Here is a 23,403-nt window from a genome sequence, read left to right as displayed (position 1 = left end):
TGTGGTTTAAGAATGTGTGATTAATCACCCCACGACTGGGTTTGGTGCTTCACTGGTACACACTGGATTGGTCCTTTGGTCGCCTAGATTATGGTGTCCTCTAGTCGAGTTCCTAAATCCATGGTGCCCAGTGGTTTAATGTCTACTGATATTGTGATTTAGTGTCTCACTTACTGGTTTCAAATGGTTTAATGACCAATACCTTTGTCCACTGGTTTGTTGGCCCTGATATTAATGTACAATTATCTGCTTTCTCAGTCCTTGGGGCTCAGTAGTTTAGGATCATGTGATTTAATGCCCCATTTAGTGGACAGTATGGTGACCCAGTTTTATTTATTTACTTTTTTAGTTCTTTAGCTTATGTTGTTCAGTTGTTTAGTGCCATATTTAATTAAGTCTAGTGGTTTAGTTGCCCAAATTCTGGTGTCCAATTATCTAGGTTTATAAATCCTTTGTACCCAATGGTGTCCAATGATCTAGTATCTCATTTACTGGTGTCCACTGGTTTGATGCTTCATTTCCTTATATCTACTGGTGTGGTGGCTCAGATTCTGGTATCCAGATGTTTAGTTCTCTAAGTTTTTGGTGCTGGATCTGCTTATGTAATGCGACATTTACTGATGTCCACTGCTTTCGAACACCATTTCCGTGTGTGCACTGAATTGGTGACCTAGATTCTGGTATCCGCTTGTTTATTTCCTGGGTCCATGGTGCCCAGAAGTTTATTGTCTGCTGATCCAACGATTGTATCCTATTTACTGGTGTCCATTTCCCTTGTGTCCACTGGTTAGATAGCTCTGATTCTGGAGTTCTGTAGTTTAGGATCGATTGATCTAGTGCATCATTCTCTGAGGTGTCATTGTTCTTTTTTATGTCCATTAGTTTGGATAGACAAAAAAATAAGAACCTGTGGCACTGTGTGTAACAGAACCAATGTTTCGGCCAACTCACAGTCTTTATCAAGGTTATCTGTTAGGTGAAAAGCGGGTGATGGTGCATTCTGAGGATAGAAGGAATAGGAGCTAGGAGAAAACCTCTGTGCGGCTGGCTGAAGTGTCCAGTAGTTTGGATACATGGAAACTGGTGTCACACACCTTTGACCACCAGTAAATTGATTTTTAAACCAGTGACTTGACATCAATTCCCTTGATGTCAATGGTTTGGTGCCATATTCCCTGGTATCTGGTATTTTGGTGCTCAGACTCGCTTAGCTCATAATTTCTGAGCGTCCTTTGGCTTGGGAAGGCCTTAGCTTGGTGTTAACCAGTTTTAGTTGCCAAACTACTTCTGTCTGTGATTACACTGCGGTAGATAATGTAGCGTCATTGACTTTTGCATCACCCTCACTCTTTCCAGTACTGAATCCAGGGTATTTGCACATTATAATATATTGTATGTTCTCATTGCATCATTACGGGATGCCCTAGAGGGTTTCCTCCAGATATGCCAAAAAATCCTGAAAAGCTGATTGACTTTATATAAATTGTCTTTCCAATGCGAGATGTGGGAGGCTGCAATTGTAAGCTCCAGTGATCCAGAGCCCATAAATCCTCCGCACGGGACTGTCTGCCCTACAGACATAAAGGGACTTAATAACAATTATAATAATAGTAGCTGAAGAGCCCGGCGTTGCCTGGGCATAGTAACCGTGGTTAGTTATAACAAATTATAATGATTATATTGCACATAAAAACATTTCACATCATATATTCAGCACTACAGATTTGCAACACAAATTAACTAAACGATTACCCAAGTATTGATAGTATTTTATTTTCAACTCATTCAAGAGCCTTTTGATAAACAACATGTGTATCTGTGTATCTAACCCTATCCTGTGTGATAATGTCTGCTGAGCTGTGTACCTAATCTTCTCCTGTGTGATACTTTCTGCTGAGCTGTGTCTCTAATCTTATCGTGTGTTACTGACTGCTCAGCCGTGTATCTAATCCTATCCTGTGTGATACTGAATGCTGAGCCGTGTATCTAATCCTATCCTGTGTGATACCGTCTGCTGAGCCGTGTATCTAACCCTATCCTGTGTGATACTGACTGCTGAGCCGTGTATCTAATCCTATCCTGTGTGATACTGACTGCTGAACCATGTATCTAATCCTATCCTGTGTGATACTGACTGCAGAGCCGTGAATCTAATCCTATTCTGTGTGATACTGACTGCTGAGCTGTGTATCTAATCCTATCCTGTGTGATACTGTCTGCCGTGTATCTAATCCTATCCTGTGTGATACTGACTGCTGAGCCATGTGTCTAATCCTCTCCTGTGTGATGCTGACTGCTGAGCTGTGTATCTAATCCTATCCTGTGTGATACTGACTGCTGAGCCGTGTATCTAATCCTCTCCTGTGTGATACTGTCTGCTGAGCAGTGTATCTAATCCTCTCCAGTGTGATACTGACTGATGAGCCGTGTATCTAATCCTCTCCTGTGTGATACTGACTGCTGAGCAGTGTATCTAATCCTATCCTGTGTGATACTCACTGCTGAGCTGTGTATCTAATCCTATCCTGTGTGATACTGACTGCTGATCCATGTGTCTAATCCTCTCCTGTGTGACACTGACTGCTGAGCTGTGTATCTAATCCTATCCTGTGTGATACTGACTGCTGAGCAGTGTATCTAATCCTATCCTGTGTGATACCATCTGCTGAACCATGCATCTAACCCTATCCTGTGGGATACTGACTACTGAGCCGTGTACCTTATCCTATCATGTGTGTTAATGACTGCTCAGCTGTGTATCTAATCCTATCCTGTGTGATACTGACTGCTGAGCCGTGTATCTAATCCTATCCTGTGTGATACTGACTGCTGAGCCGTGTATCTAATCCTATTCTGTGTGATACTGTCTGCTGATCCATGTATCTAATACTATTCTGTGTGATACTGTGTGCTGAAATGTGTATCTAATCTTATCCTGTGCGATACTGACTGCTGAGCTGTGTATCTAATCCTATCCTGTGTGATACTGACTGGTGAGCTGTGTATCTAATCCTATCCTATGTGATACTGGGCTCCCCCTGCAGTCTGTGTCAGAGGGTGGTCTGTGTTGGCACGGTAATAAATTGTGTTATTTCCAGCTTTACAGAAGGACGATAACACCATAGAAATGATAAGAATAATAGGCAAAATTGTTTGGTGAATTGGAATGTCCAGGGTTAAAATTTCGCCTCACAACATAGCCTATGACGCTGTCGGGGTCCAGACGTGTGACTGTGCAAAATTTTGTGGCTATAGCTGCGACGGTGCGGATGCCAATCCCGGACATACACACACACATTCAGCTTTATCTATAATAATAAATGCCCTAAGCAGCTTCCGGTTGTAACAACTTCCGTCCAGTTGTAACCGGTGACGTCACCGCACACCTCTTTCCATGTTAACCCTCAACACACACACTCCTCTCACCTTTCACCATCTCCACTCACGTCCACTCACTCTTTCACTCCACATACGACCCTTTCTCTCACTCCGTCTCTCATACTCACGCCGTCATCGCCGCTGATCCACGATCCACGCCATCTTGAATATCGCGGGATTTCACGATACTCAAGATGGCGTCGCCGCAAGAACATGTCGCCGGCGTGGACAACGTCTGGATCCAGGATGGCGCCAGCGGAAGAAGATGTCGGGGATTGTGGAGCAGCGGCGATGACGGCGTGAGTATGAGAGACGGAGTGAGAGAAGGGGTCGTATGCGGAGTGAAAGAGTGAGTGGAGATGGTGAAAGGTGAGAGGAGTGTGTGTGTTGAGGGTTAACATGGCAAGAGGTGTGATGCTATGGCATCCTCCCGATGCGTTAGCATCGGGCCATAATCTAGTATATTAGATTAGAAGATGAAGCAGCCGCCCCCTCTCATTACAGAGAGAAGGCTGTGTCTCCAGCGAGGCATCTACTGTGGTGAATCAGTGGAGCGGACCATGTTAGCAGATCCTGATGAAGTGAAGTTTGAGTCCGCGGTGAGGCGGGTGTAGGTTTACAGATTGGACGATGAACGCCTTGGGTCAGAAAGGAGAATAACATTAGAGGGCGCTTATAAGACGGCAGAGATGAACGGGCGTCAGGTTTCTAACAGCTGCACTGGTGTTGATCCAGAGCAAGGCTGGTGGTGATGGCTTCTCACAATTTGAGGACTTGCTGCTATGGTAGGTTATCCGCAGAGGGGTAACATGGAGCTCATGGCCTTACTGCAAAACTTCCAAGAGGACCCCTGCCTACCACGTACCAGTTATTAGGGTCCCACGGGGCGCACCTCTCAGATGAGGCTGCTACCTTTATGCCTCTGCTACTCCGTGCAATGTTTTATACTAGCGCATTCTGATTTATCCCTATATTTAGAGGAGCTCAATTCCCTTATTAAACTCTTGAAATCATGGGTTCCTTTAGGGTTCCTCCACCAGTTACCCACTTACATAATTGCCAACAGTCCTAAATTAGACTAGACTGTCCTCTATTTTTGAAACAATCCCAGCAAATTCAGGCATTTCCTAGTCCCAAAAAAAGAGTGGGATTTATATATATCCCACCCAAAAGTCGGCATCTCCACACGCTATGGGGTCATACTTGAGGGCGGGACAGAGATGTTGAGTAGAACTTTTTTGTATTCATCTTCCATATTTTTGCATATTTTGTCATTTCTCCTCGGCCTGGCATTCTGGGCACCTCTTGCACTTACTAGTCTCTAGCTCTCACACGACAGGAAGAAAAGCAGTTGTCAGCACTCACTATGAGGACGCAAGGTCAGAAACTCCAAGGAACCCACCTGAAGATAGTTCAGTACATTCACAAGAGAGCATCCAAATCCCGGGTGTGACAGTAAAGCAAATGTATTCTGCCATACATAAAAGTGACAACGTTTCGATCTTTAGAAGGTCTTTATCCAGCACTTGATAAAGACCTTTTAAAGGTTGAAACATTGTCACTTTCGTGTATGGCAGAATACATGAATACATTTGGTTTTACTTCCTCACTTGGGATTTTGGACGCTGTCTAAGGTAAATGTATAGCTCTCACTTGCTGTCATGACATATATCACACCGCGGCTTATTGATGACTAAGGGCCAAGTAAATATAACAGGCACTCAGAACTGCAGCTCCATATGTGAAGACAGCACAGGACTAGCTGTCACGGAGGATCAGACGCCAGACTAAAGCAGGGCAAATCTTTTCTGCTAAACTCAAGTGTCGTAGTATCGACCAGTGCAACCCCGGCCCACAGTTATGGCTGTGTACATGAAATCTCCTTGTATCAGGAGCAATTACACGCATTAAATGGCTCCCGAAAAGTCGTTGCATGAACTTCCGTCCATCCTCGACCTGGACTAAGGACCTGAGCTTCTTATGTTTCTAAGGAGTTAATCTGTAAGAAATATGTCATCTAACCCAGAGAGGGGGAAGCTATTTTAGTCCCGTAATTGGCACTTTAGGGGGCCAATTAGGATAGATGATGACATATTACCTTTAAGAAAGAGGGAATTGAGCCTAAGGAATTACTGGGGAGCCATAAGGACCTGAGCAAACTCACGTTTCCCCAGTAACATCCATATCTGGAGAGGAAACTTAATGAGAACACCATTATTTTCTTCTAGATAATTGGAAAAAAAATCATTGAAGTCACCCTTTAAAGAAGAGATGTCACCACATCTAAAGTGGGCAGTTTTTGCCCTTATTTTACTCCCCTGACTACATGTTTTTAATTTATTTATTAATTTTTTTTTTTTTAATCCATCATCTGGTTCCAGAAATATGGACCTATTGATTTAGCGCCATTTTTGGGAGATATGTATTAAAGGGGGTATGGTTTACATTATTCTCTGGGGGCGTGTCTTTTAGCTGTTTTGCATAATTTCCCTGAGAGCAATGCCCAATTTCTAAAGGCAGTAAAAATTGACACTAAATAAAAAGGCCCATATCTCTGGGACTGCATGGCGGATTTAGAATGGGGAAAAAAACAGAATACTCAGGAGAAAGAAATAGGAGCAGAAACTGGTCGCTTCTGACACGGTGACGGTCTGCTTTAAATGCGATCCTCTCTGTCTCTTCTTTTGGATCTAGGTGGTACTGACAGGCATGGCGAGATGTAGTTGACAGGAGGAATCAGACTACTGAGGCAAATTGAGAAGCATTGGGGGGGGCTGCTGGTTGGCGACGAGCTATATTTTCCTTATGCATCGTGTTTCCATGGTAACAGACAGCAACGCAATGCAGGAGCTTCACACGTGCATCTGCATCCCCCCCTCCACACCGGCCCCCTCTGCATCCTCATGATCACACGTCGAAGTGTATAGATTGAGGATCATTAGCTCCGCACCTCATCATGAGGAAGGATAGCGTAGGAAATGACGGTGATCAGACTTAATATAGAAGAATGGTTCTCAGGGATGGAGTTTGACAAATAACAGCTGGTTGCGGCACACGGCGTCTGGTACGCTGGCAGCATCTGATCTCGAGTCTGTCCCCTCTGGTCATGCTGTACAGTCAGGGGCCTCATGTGTCTCCATCTTCTCTTATCTCTGTCCAATTTCTTCCATTCCTCTCGTGATACATTCAGCCGCGGTAACGATCTGCTGCCTCCGCCTTGGAGCGGATTGTGGGGTGGGGGGGTGGCTGCTGCGCTAGGATCCTGGGCTATTATTACCCATCTATGAAACAGTTGCTGAGCTGTTGAATCCTTTTGTGCTGCGGCATCTGCCGCAATCTTTACGATTGATATATTTTGGCACAGTGGGAAAAACCCTGACAACCAATTACTGATAATCAGCATCTTAATTGTTATAGAGTGCATGCCTGTCCCTTTAAACCATTATTAAAGTGCAACTTCAATCCCAACTGTGGGTGCAGTAAATATACTGCATTTGTTTTCTTATTCACTTCTGCCACACTGTGCTGCACAGATTTTTTATTCTCTCTAGCACAGGAGAAATATCTCCTCAGTGGCGCCCCCTGCTAGGTAATTAAATTTTTATAAGCTGCCAATAACGTGGGGGAAGGAAATCATATCTGCTTTAAACATATTTCTCAAAATCCTGCTATTTTCCTGAGAAACTGAAATTAATAATTCCTCTTTACCCTCTTTAAAGCTGCTATAACATGGAAACGAATATAACTAGAATACTACTGCCTCTTATATACAAGAATATAACTACTATAACACTGGTCTTATGTACAATAATATAACTACTATAATACTGCTCGCTATGTACAAGAATATAACTACTATAATACTGCCCCTATGTACAAGAATATAACTACTATAATACTGTGGCATGTACAAGAATATAATTAATATAATACTGCTCCTATGTACAAGAATATAACTACTATAACAATGCGCCTATGTACAAGAATATAATTACTATAATACCGCCCCTATGTACAAGAATATAACTACTATAATATTGCCCCCCATGTCCAAGAATATAACTACTATAATACTGCTCCTATGTACAAGAATATAGCTACTATAATTCTGCCCCCCTACGTACAAGAATATAACTACTATAATACCGCCTCTTATGTACAAGAATATAACTACTATAATACTGCCCCTATGTACAAGAATATAACTACTATAATACTGCCCCTATGTACAAGAATATAACTACTATAATACTGCCCTCTATGTACAAGAATATAGCTACTATAATACTGCCCCTATGTACGAGATTATAACTACTATAATAGTGCCCCCTATGTAGAAGAATATAACTACTATAATACTGCCCCCTATGTACAAGAATATAATTAGTATAATACTTCCACTGTGTACAAGAATATAACTACTATAATACTGCTCCATGTACAAGAATATAACTACTATAATACTGACTCCTATGTACAAGAATATAATTAATATAATACTGCCCCTATGTACAAGAATATAACTACTATAATACTGCTCCCTATGTACAAGAATATAACTACTATAATACTGCCCCTATGTACAAGAATATAACTACTATAATACTGCCCCTATGTACAAGAATATAACTACTATAATACTGTCCTCTAAATACAAGAATATAATTAATATAATACTGCCCCTATGTACAAGAATATAACTACTATAATACTGCCCCTATGTACAAGAATATAACTACTATAATACTGCCTGCCTTTAGGAATATTCAATTTTATTCTTGGCAAATACTTTGCCTAATTCTAATTTTCTGACAATTTTGGTAAAGGGATGTACCCTCTGTGTCCACTCTGTAATTTCACCCTGGTAATGACAATCTGCATTTTGAGGTTTCCATGGCTAAGTTGCGGTACGTACACAAACCAGACAGGTAACTGGAAAATATAGCAGTATATAGCGGTAATATTACAGATTATACACGTGGCCTCGGAGCGATGTATATAACCTGTGCAATCTTACAATCCTTATCACAGCCGCCATGTCTGCAGGCCGGAGCACTGGATTCTAGGTTATTAGGATAGCGGTGATTTATAAGGTCTTATCTCACTAATGTCCTCATTTCCCATACGACGGCCACTTTGTCTTGGGCCGTTATTAATGTATTTTGGTAAGCGGCTCCCAGTTTGTTGCGTCTCATCCCGGGCCGCGCCTCGCTCTTATAGGGTCATAAATCTCAGATTTTGCCTTTTTTCATTACACTGTAGTTGTCACCTTTAAGATAATGTTTTTGGGCTGTTTGATAAATTTCAGAGGAATGTAATCTGCAGCACATAATCCACAGCACAACTGCTTATAAAATACAACTCCTGTCTGCGGGGCCTGAGCTCGAGATAATGCATCCGCCGAGCTTACAATTATACAAAAAATACATTACGGACAAGATGTTCCACATTTCTGTACATTAGGGTTTTCATGTTTTATGCTGATAAAGTTTATTCATTAAATTATATACATTTATATAGACTGGACAGCAGGCTTAATGCTTTTTAGTAGGCCTCAGAAACTGGACTTGTTACCCATAGCAACCTATCACCGCACAGCTTTCATTTCTCCACAGTGATTTTGAAAATGAAAGCTGATGTCTGATTGGTAGCGATGGACAACAAGGTTAAGCAGCAGCAGAATGAGGTTTCTAGGGCCTAACAGTGAAAGTGATTCTGAGCCCATCCATTAAGTTTGACATCTTTTGGAATTAGGACGGTGGCAGTTTTGGCCTAAACTGTGTTCAGTTAAACGAAAACGTCCTCAAATTATGGAATATGAACACAAATTATTCTAATAAATATAACCCTGTCATCACTCACTGCAGACCAGACTCCTAAAGTAATGTAGACTTCCGAAATGTAAACCCTGACCCCTTAAATAATTGTATAATATGTAATAACTGGTGTACCACTTAGTTGTATACATGTGTACACGGTCCTTCAAACTAGCAGGGGTTTATCTATAATAGGGGCAGGGGTTGCACCCGGGCCCTGGACTTTAGGGGGGCCCAAAAGGACCCTTTGCCCCATATGGAAAGACCATTACTATTAAAGGCTTGAAATAAATAGTGGCCCCATTGGAGCTTTTGTATTGGGGCCCACAAAATTTAAGCTTCGCCCCAGCAAACTAGCACCCCAAGTGACCAAATGTACGTTGTTCAGTCCTGCTATGCTATGCAGTAAAGGATTAATCAAAGTATAAACGAGTATAGCCTATGCCCTAGATTCGCAAAATGTACATGGGAGACCACTGGCAAATGTAGGCAGAAGAGGGCCCCTGTGCAAGAACAGTATATGGGATCTTTGCTGTCCATTAGTTCATCAGAATGCAAAATTTCACCTGTTTTGAATGTAGAAATGGGCCCCCTTACCTCTCGGGCACATATGTGGCTGTAAAGGTTGCACTACTGGTATGTCCACCCCTCCGGGAGACAGCCTAAGCACAGTCTCTGAAGTAAATATGGATCTCAGACTAAATTCCTAGTGCGCTCATACATGCCTACTGGACCAAATTTGTCAGGAATAGCCCAGTTTTTTAGAAACTGTCCCAAAATTTGTGGTATCCTGGGACTGAAAGGGGTGACGTTTATACAGATCCTCCTCATGTGGTTTTGTTTGGTTGAGACTAGGGCTATTCCAGTTGGGATAATAGCACCCCTAAATTGCTAACACCAACGTCGATAACTGTGGCCAAAAAAAGATGCAAACCCTAGGCTTAGACACTGTATATAGACATACAAACAGACCAGACCGTCCTTCTTACAGACTCAAGACCCACCATTTATACCAAGCCCAGCCCCGCGACTGACCCACTGTTTATACATACAGTTGTGCTCAAAAGTTTACATACCCAGGCAGAATTTTTGCTTTCTTGGCCTTTTTAAGGGTATATGAATGATAACACCAAAATGTTTTCTCCACTCATGGTTAGTGGTTAGGTGAAGCCATTTATTGTCAGACTACTGTGTTTTCTCTTTTTAAATAATAATGACAACCCAAAACATCCAAATGACCCCAATCATACGTTTACATACCCTGTTGATTTTGGCCTGATTACATTAACAGAAGTTGACACAAATAGGTTTGAATGGCTACTAAAGGTAACATCCTCACCTGTGACCTCTGACAAATGCTAGGAAAATTATTCGGGATGCAAAGAAAAACCCACAAATGACATCAGCTGAAATACTGGATTCTCTGAACTAGCGGTGTGGCTGTTTCAAGATGCACAATAAGGAGGCACTTGAAGAAAAATGGGCTTCATGGTTGAGTCTCAAGAAGAAAGCCAAATGACCCTGATCAAAAGTTCACATACCCCATTTCTTAATAATGTGTATTGCCCCCTCTAACATCAATGACAGCTTGATGTCTTTTGTGGTAGTTGTAGATGAGGTTCTTTCTTTTCTCAGATAGTAAAGCTGCCCACTCTTCTTGCCAAAAAACCTCCAGTTCCTGTGAATTCCTGGGCTGTCTAGCATGAACTGCGGGCTTGAGATCTCCCCAGAAACGCTCAATGATATCGAGGTCAGGAGACTAAGATGGCCACTCTAGAACCTTCACTTTGTTCTACTGTAGCCAATGACAGGTCGACTTGGCCTTGTGTTATGGATCATTGTCATGTTGGATCGTCCAAGTACATCCTATGCGCAGCTTCCGGACTGATGATTGCATATTTCCCTACAGTATTTGCTGATAACATGCTGCATTTATCTTTCCTTCAACTTTGACCAAGTTTCCTGTGCCTTTGTAGCTCAAACATCCCCAAAACATCAGTGATCCACCTCCATGCTTTACAGTAGGAATGGTGTTCCTTTTATCATAGGCCTTGTAGACCTCTCTCCAAATGTAACATTTATGGTTGGAGCACCTTGGGCCCAGCAGAGAAAATCATGCTTGGGGCCCACTACATAGCTACATAGAAAAAATACAAGACCACCAGTTGTGCGGTAAAACACACTAATATCAGGATATAATATAAGGTAGTACACGTCTTATTTATGTAGCAGGGGTTGGGGTAGCCACCTTCATAGAATATAAAGTAGCCCCCTCATAGAATATAATGTACGTCCCCTCATAGAATATAATGCAGCCCCCCCATAGAATATAATGTAACCCCCATAGAATATAATGCAGCCCCCATAGAATATAATGTAACCCCCATAGAATATAATGCAGCCATCCTCATAGTGTATAATGTAGCCCCCTCAGAGTACAATGCAGCCCCCTTATAGGGTATAATGCAGCCCCCCTCATAGGGTATAATGCAGCCCTCTCATATAATAAAAAGTAGCAGCCCTCATAGAATACATAGAATGTAATGCAGCCCCCTCATAGAATATAATGTAGCTCGCCATAGAATATAATGTAGCCCCTTCATAGGGTATAATGCAGCCAGCCTCATATAGTATAATGCAGCCCCCATAAAATATAATATAGGCCCCTCAGAGTATGATGCAGCCCCTCATAGGGTATAATGCAGCCCCTTCATATAATTTAAAGTAGCCCCCTAATAGAATATAATGCAGCCCTCATATAGTATAATGCAGTCCCCTCTAAGAATATAATGTAGACCTCTCATAGAATATATTGTTGCCCCCTCACAGAATATAATGCAGCCCCCATAGAATATAATGTAGCCCCCTCATAAGGTATAATGCAGACCCCCACAGAATATAATGTAGCCCCCTCAGAGTATAATGCAACCCCCTCATAAGGTATAATTCAGCTCCCCTATAGAATAGAATGCAGCCCCCCTCATATAGTATAATGCAGCCCCCCACAGAATATAATGCAGCCCCCTCACAGGGTATAATGCTGTCCCCCTCATAGGATAACATGCTGGCCCCCCTCATAGGGTATCATGCTGCCCACCTCATATGGTATCACGCTGCCTGCCTCATAGGGTATCTTGCTGCCCCCCCTCATAGGGTATCATGCTGCCCCCCTCATAGGGTATCATGCCCCCTCATATGGTAACATGCTATAGGGTATAATGCCTCCCTCATAGGGTATAATGCTGCCCCCGCCTCATAGGGTATCATGCTTCCCGCCTCATAGGGTATCACGCTGCCCCCCTCATAGGGTATCAGCCCCCTCATAGAGTATCATACTGCCCCCTCATAGGGTATCATGCAGTGCCCCTCATAGTGTATCATGCTGCCCCCCTCATAGTGCATAATGAAGCTTCCCCATAGGGTATAATGCAACCAGGACTCACTGATCTGTATATAAAAAAGAACAATACTCACCTCTCCTCCTCGCTCCCACGCTGATTCCGACTCTGTTCCGGTATCAGCAGCAGCACTCAGTGCCATCTGCTTGGCACACAGCAGGTACGTGATGAAGTGACGTCAACGTTCACCTGCTGTGTCCGAGGCAGAGGGGAATGATGGGAGAGGAAGTGTCATCTGACGCTCCCTCCTCCATTTGTTTCTTTCAACTGTATTGACATCTATGACATCGTTACAGTTGAATGCGGCGCGCACTGGGGGGCGGAGCTGCTGCCCGCCCCCCTGATTTACGGTCTCATAGCGGTCACTTGGGCTGGGGGAGTAGGGGCCCTGATCTGCCGGCCTGATCTGCCGGCCCTGATAGCAGGCAGTGTTAGCCGCAGCAGTCGGCATGGGGAAGAGTGAATATTCATTTCTGTTTAGCAGCTGGGACAGGATTAGCAGATGCAGCAGTCGGCTTCTGCTTCCTGTCACCCGCTGGTCCCGGGGGCCCCCATAACAGCTACATGGTGTGCCCGCTATTAGTTATACGCCACTGGCTGGGGGCCCCTGGAGCAGCGGGGGCCCTAGGTAGCGGCTTGCCGTGAATGTCAGCAGGTGTCAGGGCCTGAGCCCACCAGAGAATACTCCGGTTCTCCGGTGGGCCAGTCTGACCCTGCTCACAGGTGAGGATGTTATCTTTAATAGCCATTCAAACCCATTTGTATCAGCTTCTGTGCATGTTATCAGGCCAAAATCACTAGGGTATGTGAATTTTTGATCAAGGTCATTTGGATGTTTTGGGTTGTCATTATGATTTAAAAAGAGAAAACTCAGTAGTTTGACAATAAATGGACTCACCCAACCACTAACCATGAGTGGAGAAAAAGTTTTGGTGTTATCATTCATATTCTCTGAAAAAAGGCCAAGAAAGCAAAACTTCTGCCGGGGTATGTAAACTTTTGAGCACAACTGTACGGGCAGAGACAGACGGACGTATTTCTCGTGCGAGAATTGCATGGTAAACCTTGTACTGGCTGTCGGCTCTCCTGACCTGAGCTTGACATCTGTATAGTAATCCGTTATGCTGTCTTGCTCAGGTCAGGAGAAGTGCCGGGCCAGTCCGTGCAGTGCGATTCGATTCTCTCAAGAGTTATACAGCCATCTGACTCAACCCTACATTAGATTTTAGCGACCAACACTGGAAGAAGTGTAAGAATGCTTTTTGTTCAAAACCAGTCCCTCTGCAACCCGACCTTGTGTGTGTGAACTTTGTCCCTTTATTATGGGACTCTGCAGATGTAATTCTGAAATCTCTGGACAGTTCCCACAAATTCGGGACAATTGTCATACAGGTTACAAAAATGTAGAAAAGCCTTTCTGGGGAGAGTTGCCCTCTATTTTAGAACATCATCAGATCTCTGTTTTCCTGGGAGTATGCCCCCATCAGTAAAAGATTCAGTTTCCTTTAGTAGCCAAACAGGTCATTACTCTTGATTTTTTGTTAAAACTCCTGTATTTTGTTGCGGTCATTTTGTTTGCAGTGCTGACCAGCACAGCAAATTGCACACCGTGAGCTGTGTATCCCTGCCACATTTACGTTCTGGGCTTCCACCTGAGTATTTACCGACATACACTGCTCAAAAAAATAAAGGGAACACTAAAATACCACATCCTAGATATCTCTGAATGAAATATTCCAGTTGCATATTTTTATTCATTGCATAGTGGAATGTGTTCAGAGCAATAAACCATAACAATTATCAATATAAATCAAAATGAATATCCCATGGAGGTCTGGATTTGGAATGATACTCAAAATCAAAGTGGAAAATCAAATTACAGGCTGATTCCACTTCAGTGGAAATGCCTCATGACAAGGAAAAGATGCTCAGTATTGTGTGTGGCCTCCACGTCTCTGTATGACCTCCCTACTGTACAAAACCTAGGCATGCTCCTGATGAGGCGGCGGATGGTCTCCTGAGAGATCTCCTCCCAGACATGGACTAAAGCAACCGCCAACTCCTGGACAGTCTGTGGTGCAACGTGACGTTGGTGGACGGAGCGAGACATGATATCCCAGATGTGCTCAGTCGGATTCAGGTCTGGGGAATGAGCGGGCCAGTCCATAGCTTCAGTACCTTCATCTTGCAGGAACTGGTGACACACTCCAGCCACATGAGGTCTGGCATTGTCCTGCATTAGGAGGAACCCAGGGCCATCCGCACCAGCATATGGTCTCACAAGGGGTCTGAGGATCTCATCTCGGTACCTAATGGCAGTCAGGCTACCTTTGGCGAGCACATGGAGGGCTGTGCGGCCCTCCAAAAGAAATGCCACCCCACACCATTACTGACCCATTGCCAAACCGGTCATGCTGAAGGATGTTGCAGGCAGCAGATCGCTCTTCACGGCATCTCCAGACTCTGTCACGTCTGTCACATGTGCTCAGTGTGAACCTGCATTCATCTGTGATGAGCACATGGCACCAGTGGCGAATTTGCCAATCCTGGTGTTCTGTGGCAAATGCCAAGCGTCCTGTACGGCGTTTGGGTGTGAGCAGAACCCCCATCTGTGGACGTCGGGCCCTCAAACAACCCTCATGGAGTCGGTTTCTAACCGTTTGTGCAGACATGCACATTTGTGGCCTTCTGGAGGTCATTTTGCAGGGCTCTGGCAGTGCTCCTCCTGTTCCTCCTTTCCCTCCTACGGCCCCCTCCACGTCTCCTGGTGTACTGGCCTGTCTCCTGGTAGCGCCTCCTGTTGTGAATTTGCTTTCTGGCCTACCTCTGGTTACTACTGAAGGTAGTGGAGCTGGTCAAATTGACAGAGGGGTTGCGAGTTCTCTTTCTGGGCTCCTTCTGGTGGTTACTGGAGGTAATGGAGCTGATCTGATTAACACAGGCTTGCCACCTGATAATGAGGACGACGATTGGAGATCTGGGGTTTCAGAGTGGATTTAAGACAGCCGACTCCCTCTATCCCTGCTGGTGATTTTTTCCTGCCTCCTGAAGTCTTAGTTTCCAGCTCTTTTGCTATTCTGTTCACATTTGATCTGGTTTTGTCTATTTCAGTTTTGTGTGGGTCAGCCAGCTCCGGCTGGGGCTGTGCTGAATCACCATCCATATTTTACTGCTTGTGCCAGTTTGTTTTTGTCCCTTATTAGATTGGCCTCGTTTTGCTCTGCTTTCAGAATATACCAGAATGCTGATATAGTGGGCGAAGTCGTGAGACTTCAGTATTTTTGCATCAGACGTGTTGGCCTTTTTTTTGCAGGTTTTTTTGCGTGATTGCAGACAGTGTCTTTCCTTTCCTGTCCTGTCTAGTCAGTGTGGGCCCCATCGTTTGCTTAGTCTATTTTCCTACCTGCGTTTGTGTTTTCATCTTGTCTCACCGACAATACAAGTTTGGGGGCTATCTAATCCTGTGGGGTCTGCTCTGGGGCAATTTAGATTTCACCTTTCTTGCTTTAGGCTTAGTTAGCTCTCCGGCTGTGCTGAGGCGTCTAGGATCATCGTAGGCACACTCCATGGCTACTTCTAGTTGTGTGGATAGGATCAGGGGGCTGCAATCTGCTTAGTTACCAACCTCTCTGGTTCCCTGTGGCTTAGCTTGGGCTTGCTCTCCTCAGTGACCCAATCATAACAGCTTCCAGCCTCTTGACACTACACTGACAGACACAGCAAACCTTCTTGCCACAGCTCGCATTGATGTGCCATCCGGGATGAGCTGCACTACCTGAGCCATTTGTGTGGGTTGTAGAGTCCGTGTCATGCTACTACGAGTGTGAAAGCACAACCAACATTCAAAAGTGAACAAAACATCAGCCAGAAAGCATTGGTACTGAGATGTGGTCTGTGGTCCCCACCTGCAGAACCACTCCTTTATTGAGGGTGTCTTGATAATTGGCAATAATTTCCATCTGTTGTCTATTCCATTTGCACAACAGCATGTGAAATTGATTGTCAATCAGTGTTGCTTCCTAAGTGGACAGAAGTTTGATTCACTTGGAGTTATATTCTGTTGTATAAGTGTTCCCTTTATTTTTTTGAACAGTGTATATACTGCTGGAAGGCAATGACTTATAACTACTTTTGTTTTCCACTCTCTAAGGTGAAGAAAGGTACTTGGGTTCTGTTTTGTAGAACAATCAGACAGAGATAAGGGCATGTCACACTAAGAGATATCGCTAGCAATATCGCTATAACTAGTGACGTTATAGCGATATTGCTAGCGATATCGCTATGTGTGATACTTACCAGCGACCGGCTCCCCCGCTGGTTATCACTGATCGCACGAGAACGTTCAGGACCGCTTCTCGTCGTCAGCTTCCTGTGGCGCTTCCTGCTGTGAGGACGAGCGACGCGTGGAGCCGGGCGGGAGGACGCAGGATCGCCTGGTGTGACAGGTAATTAGCGACCCACGTCCCCATCGATGTCGCTGGTGAAATCTGCCTGTGTGGCAGCTCACTAGCGACCACTTAGCGATGTACCAGCGATCCTGACCGCGTCATATCGCTGATCGGGATCGCTGGTACATCGCTAAGTGTGACAGTACCTTAAGTCATCTGTTGCATCAGATATGCAAATAGAAGCAGAGTGGCCTCAATGATTATTATGGGGTCTGTTTGGTGTCTGTTTTTTTACAACAGAAAAAAACTGTCCTGAATGTCAAACTTTTTCTTCCATTCTAAAATAACAGAACCCAGACCGACCGTATAATAATGGATGAGGACCCTCTGGTCCCATTCGTATAACTGATGCAACTGATCACTTATTCCGTCTATTCCAGAAACTGGGCCTAATTTGAAAACCTCTTTGCGGTGAGGTGCATTATGATTTTGGAATCTTACATAACATTATTCCAAGAGGTATTGCTTTCTGAGAATAATCTCCCAATTTCTACCAGAATCTGAATCCAGTTGGGATCTATAGTGCTGTTCATCCTGAATGTCCTATTTCATGAATAGAATGACAAAACAGCAGTGAAGACTAACAACAGAGCAGATTAATAGAGGAGAGGTAGCAGGGTGCGGCACTAATAGCAGTCTTAGGGTCCCGTTTCACATAGGGACGCACCAGCGATCCCGACAGCGATACGACCTGATAAGGATCGCTGGTGCGTCGCTACATGGTCGCTAGTAAGCTGCCAAACAGGCAGATCTCTTCAGCGACGCAGCAATCCGATGGCGACCCGTATAACGACCTCGGCAGTTGTTGGGACCTTGTCACACAGCAGCTTTTCTGACGACTCACGCCTGCTTCACTGAGCTCTGTGTCGCCAATGAGGTCGCTCATCGGCGTTAAACAAAGCCATGCTTGCTGGCCAGTGGGACATCGACGATGAAAAAATGGCCCAGGACAATCGATCACGATCAGCGATATCCAGCGGGGGGGGGGGACCGGTCGCCGCTACGTGTCACATGTAGCGAGATCGCTGGCAAGATAGCTGTTGCGTTACAAAATCGGTGACGCTTCAGCGATCTCGCTAGCGATCTTACCATGTGAGACGGGGCCTTTAAAGTTGTCAGGCAGGAAGCAGCACAAAAAGGACACAGGTTTACCCATTGAAATCAATGGGAAAGACATGCCAAATTGTGGCAGAAAGGGGCAAACCATCTGGTGGATCCTCCCATTCTTACATTGTAGATAGATTGTATTCTGCTCGCCCTGATCTTTTATTAGCAGATCATCCAGACTGCCCTGATGTGACAGCTCACCTGGAATCGATGCTCTGGTCCTTTACACTTCTGGATGTCTAGTAGGAAGCCCTGGGCTAGGACTGTCTGCAGAAATCTAGACGTAGCAGAGCGAAACTGTCGTGCTTGATCGCACAGCGCACTTCTTAACCCGATTCTGTCAGCACACCTCACATAGGAAGGCAGCGGGATACCACAGCCCCCTGTCAGCAGCACAGAGGATAGCATCATATCAATAAGTATTCATATTTGGGCTGTTACCCAGATGTATCAGGTAGTGATGGCACCTCAGGTCTCATCAAGGGCAGAAATAATTATATAAAACAAAGAAAAAGAACCATTCTAATATATATTAAAAAAGAAAAGACGGATAATTAATCACTCCACTCATAGTCATTTATCTAATGGATTCTAGTGATTACTGAGAAAGAAGGAAAGCCACTGGAGATCCCGGCTTCAAGGGTCATCAACAGGCCACACATGGCATTTTATCTTACCAATGGATAATAATCATCTAATTCAGAAATTACTGAAAAGGCCACTGGGGGGCGACACATGTTGTCTGAGCTTGTGATAATGATCTGCATTTGGAGTTAGTAACTAAAGGGCCTGTCACACTAAGCGATATCGCTAGCAATATTGCTATAACTTGTGACGTTATAGCGATATTGCTAGCGATATCGCTGTGTCTGATACTTACCTACGACCGGCTCCCCCGCTGGTTATCGCTGATCGCGCGAGAACGTCCAGGACCGTTTCTCGACGTCAGCTTCCTGCGGTGCTTCCTGCTGTGAGGACGAGCGACGCGTGGAGCCGGGCGGGAGGACGCAGGATCGCCTTGTCTGACAGGTAAGTAGCGATCCCCGTCCCCAGCGATGTCGCTGGTGAGATCTGCCTGTGTGGCAGCTGACTAGCGACCACTTAGCGATGTACCAGCGATCCTGACCGCGTCATATCGCTGGTCGGGATCGCTGGTACATCGCTAAGTGTGACAGTACCTTACTTCTTCTAATATAATATATTAATAGCTCTGCTGTAATAAGTCTCTGAGTTAACATTATATTATATGTATGAATCATTGCCCTGTACATTACTGCACTGTTATAGTATAACTGTAAGGGCATATTCCTAAGTAGGAAAAACACATTCTTTTTTACATTCCCTTTTTGCTAGGGCAGGGGTGGGGAACCTTTTTCCAGCCGGGGGGCATTTGGATATTTCTGCCATCATTCGGGGTCCACACAAAAATGATCGATCACCTTGAAAATTACCCCGGTATATTTAGTCAAACAATTAATTATGGTAACTTACCCTTAATATGACGGCTGGAGCTGCTTCTCTTTGGTGCAGCTGTGATGTTAGGTGATACTGATCATGTTGCATCTCACAGCTGCTTTTACAGATTTGTGTCGGCCAGGAGAGCAGTCAACTTTTTGTCATAATAATTTTTGTAAATCATATACATCACATAGGAGACGCTGGGACTACTGTGTATATACATCACATAGGAGATGCTGAGACAGCTGTATATACATCACATAGGAGACGCTGGGACTGCTGTATATACAACACATAGTAGACACTGAGACTGCTGTTTCTATATCATATAGAGGATGCCGAGACAGCTTTATATACATCACATAGGAGACGCAGGGACTGTGGTATATACATCGCATAGGAGACACGGGGAGTGCTGTATATACAGTACAGACCAAGAGTTTGGAGACACCTTCTCATTCAAAGAGTTTTCATTATTTTGATGACTATGAAAATTGTGGATTCACTCTGAAGGCATCAAAACTATGAATTAACACATGTGGAATTACATAATTAACAAAAAAGTGTGAAACAACTGAAAATATGTCTTATATTCTAGGTTCTTCAAAGTAGCCACCTTTTGCTGTGATTACTGCTTTGTACACTCTTGGCATTCTCTTGATGAGCTTCAAGAGGTAGTCACCGGAAATGGTTTTCACTTCACAGGTGTGCCCTGTCAGGTTTATTAAGTGTGATTTCTTGCCTTATAAATGGGGTTGGGACCATCAGTTGTGTTGTGCAGAAGTCTGGTGGATACACAGCTGACAGTCCTACTGAATAGACTGTTAGAATTTGTATTATGGCAAGAAAAAAGCAGCTAAGTAAAGAAAAACGAGTGGCCATCATTACTTTAAGAAATGAAGGTCAGTCAGTCTGAATAATTGGGAAAACTTTGAAAGTGTCCCTAAGTTCAGTGGCAAAAACCATCAAGCGCTACAAAGAAACTGGCTCACATGAGGACCGCCCCAGGAAAGGAAGACCAAGAGTCATCTCTGCTGCGGAGGATAAGTTCATTCGAGTCACCAGACTCAGAAATCGCAGGTTAACAGCAGCTCAGATTAGAGACCAGGTTAATGCCACACAGAGTTCTAGCAGCAGACACATCTCTACAACAGCTATTAAGAGGAGACTTTGTGCAGCAGGCCTTCATGGTAAAATAGCTGCTAGGAAATCACTGCTAAGGACAGACAACAAGCAGAAGAGACTTGTTTGGGCTAAAGAACACAAGAAATGGTCATTAGACCAGTGGAAATCTGTGCTTTGTTCTGATGAGTCCAAATTTGAGATCTTTGGTTCCAACCACTGTGTCTTCTTGCGACGCAGAAAAGGTGAGCGAATGGACTGTACATGCCTGGTTCCCACCGTGAAGCATGAAGGAGGAGGTGTGATGGTGTGGGGGTGCTTTGCTGGTGGCACTGTTAGGGATTGATTCAAAATTGAAGGCATACTGAACCAGCATGGCTACCACAGCATCTTGCAGCGAAATGCTATTCCATCCGGTTTGCGTTTAGTTGGACCATCATTTATTTTTCAACAGGACAGTGACCCCAACACACCTCCAGGCTGTGTAAGGGCTATTTGACCAAGAATTAGAGTGATGGGGTGCTATGCCAGATGACTTGGCCTCCACAGTCACCAGACCTGAACCCAATCGAGATGGTTTGGGGTGAGCTGGACCGCAGAGTGAAGGCAAAAGGGTCATCAAGTGCTAAGCATCTCTGGGAACTCCTTCAAGACTGTTGGAAGACCATTTCTGGTGACTACCACTTGAAGCTCATCAAGAGAATGCCAAGTGTGCAAAGCAGTAATCAAAGCAAAAGGTGGCTACTTTGAAGATCCTAGAATATAAACAAAGTATTTTCAGTTGTATCACACTTTTTTGTTAATTATATAATTCCACATGTGTTAATTCATAGTTTTGATGCCTTCAGAATGAATCTACAATTTTCATAGTCATGAAAATAAAGAAAACTCTTTGAATGAGAAGGTGTGTCCAAACTTTTGGTCTGTACTGTATATAACACAGAAGAAACTGGGACTGATGTATATGCAGTACATCCCATAGGAGAAGCTGGGACTGCTGTATATATATCACATAGGAGACGCTGGGACTGCTGTATATACATCACATAGCAAACGCTGGGACTGCTGTATATACATCACATAGGAAACATTGAGACTGCTGTATATGCATCACAGGAGACTCTGGGGTCATATCAATTACAGAAGGAGCTGTGGGAGCATAGACATCACAGGAGATGTTGGGACATATTTATCACCAGGGAGATTGGAGGGAATAGACATCACTGAGGGGCTATATACATCACTAGGAAGTACAGACAGCACTGGGGGTATATATGTCACAGGGGGGAATATATATCACTGGTGGGGTCACATACATCATTGGGGGCTATATACATCACATGTGGGGGGATATACAGCATTGGGGTGGAATTTACAGTACTCGGGGGTATATACAGCACTTCTAGGGTAAATGCAGCACTGGGGAATATGCATATCACTTGGAGGGCACATGCAGCCCTGGGTGGGATATACAGCACTGGGGGAGCACTGGGGGAGGGGGATATACAGTACTGGGGGGGGAGACAGGCATCACCGGGGAGGCACATAGATCGCCAGGGGAACACAGATCACCGAGGAGTGACGCGAAAATCACGGGGGGGGGGCACAGATATCACAGAGGGGGACAGAGATCACAGGGGGGCACATAGCTGGGGGCATAGAGATCACCGGGAGTGACACCGACATCACAGGGGGGCACAGAAATCACAGGGGGCACAAAGATCACAGAATGGCACTTAGCGGGGGGAGGCACAGAGATCACAGAAGGGCACATAGCTGGAGAGGACAGATCACAGGGGGGCACAGAGATCACATGGGAGCACAGAGATCACGTGGGAGCACAAATATCACAGGGGGTACATAGAGGGCACAGGGATCACAGAGGTGCACATAGCTGGGGGCACAGGGATCACAGGGCTGCATATAGCTGGAAGGCACATAAATCACAGGGGGGCATATAGCTGGAGGGCACAGAAATCACAGGGGGGCATGTAGCTGGGGAGGCAGAGAGACCACAGGGGAAACAGATATCACAGGGGGGCACATAGCTGGGGGCACAGAAATCACAGGGGGACATATAGCTACTGTATGGGGCACAGAGATCACAGGGGGCACATAGCTGGGGCCTCAGAGATCACAGGGGGCACATAGCTGGGGCCACAGAGAACACGGGGGGCACAGAGACCACAAGGAGGCACATAGCTGGGAGGCACAGAGATCACAGGGGGCATATAGTTGGGGGGCACAGAGATCATATTGGGGCAAATAGCTGAGGAGGCACATAGCTGAGGGGCACAGAGCACCAGCAGAAATGCATAGAGCTGGGGGCACACAAATCACCAGCAGACAGGCACAGAGCTGCCGGCATCGCTTTGGACTGTCTGGCAGCAGCTCCTCTTCCGGGACAGGAGGACGGGAGTGCATTGGGCGCTAACCCCACCTACCCCAATGACATCATCATTCATGTGCATGGCAGGCAATGTTCTGTAATGAACGCTGCGTACCGTGCATTTGGGGGTTAAAGGGCTGACAGCTAGCAGGATATGGCTGCCGCCCAAGCATTGCGGACTCTGTGCTAGGGAAAGGGGGATTCATAGTACACCAAAATAATAATTCTAGCTCCGTTCCCTCTTCCAAAATTGAGACAAATTAGGTCATTGTACTCCTCCCCTGCTT

At 44.9% G+C, this 23,403-nt stretch overlaps 1 protein-coding gene across 1 annotated transcript in view; it reads left to right on the top strand.

Moving 5' to 3' along the window:
- GABBR1 (gamma-aminobutyric acid type B receptor subunit 1) overlaps positions 1-23,403 on the top strand; it is a 134,994-nt gene that overhangs the window by 98,985 nt on the left and 12,606 nt on the right. The gene's annotated exons all lie outside the window — the stretch shown is intronic.

The sequence above is a fragment of the Dendrobates tinctorius genome, unplaced genomic scaffold (genome assembly GCF_039654945.1).
Source record: "Dendrobates tinctorius isolate UK_male_01 unplaced genomic scaffold, ASM3965494v1 ptg000315l, whole genome shotgun sequence".
NCBI classification, from domain to species: domain Eukaryota; kingdom Metazoa; phylum Chordata; class Amphibia; order Anura; family Dendrobatidae; genus Dendrobates; species Dendrobates tinctorius.
The sequence above is the reverse complement of the archived record's forward strand: the minus strand, read 5'-3'. Positions and strand labels throughout refer to the sequence as shown.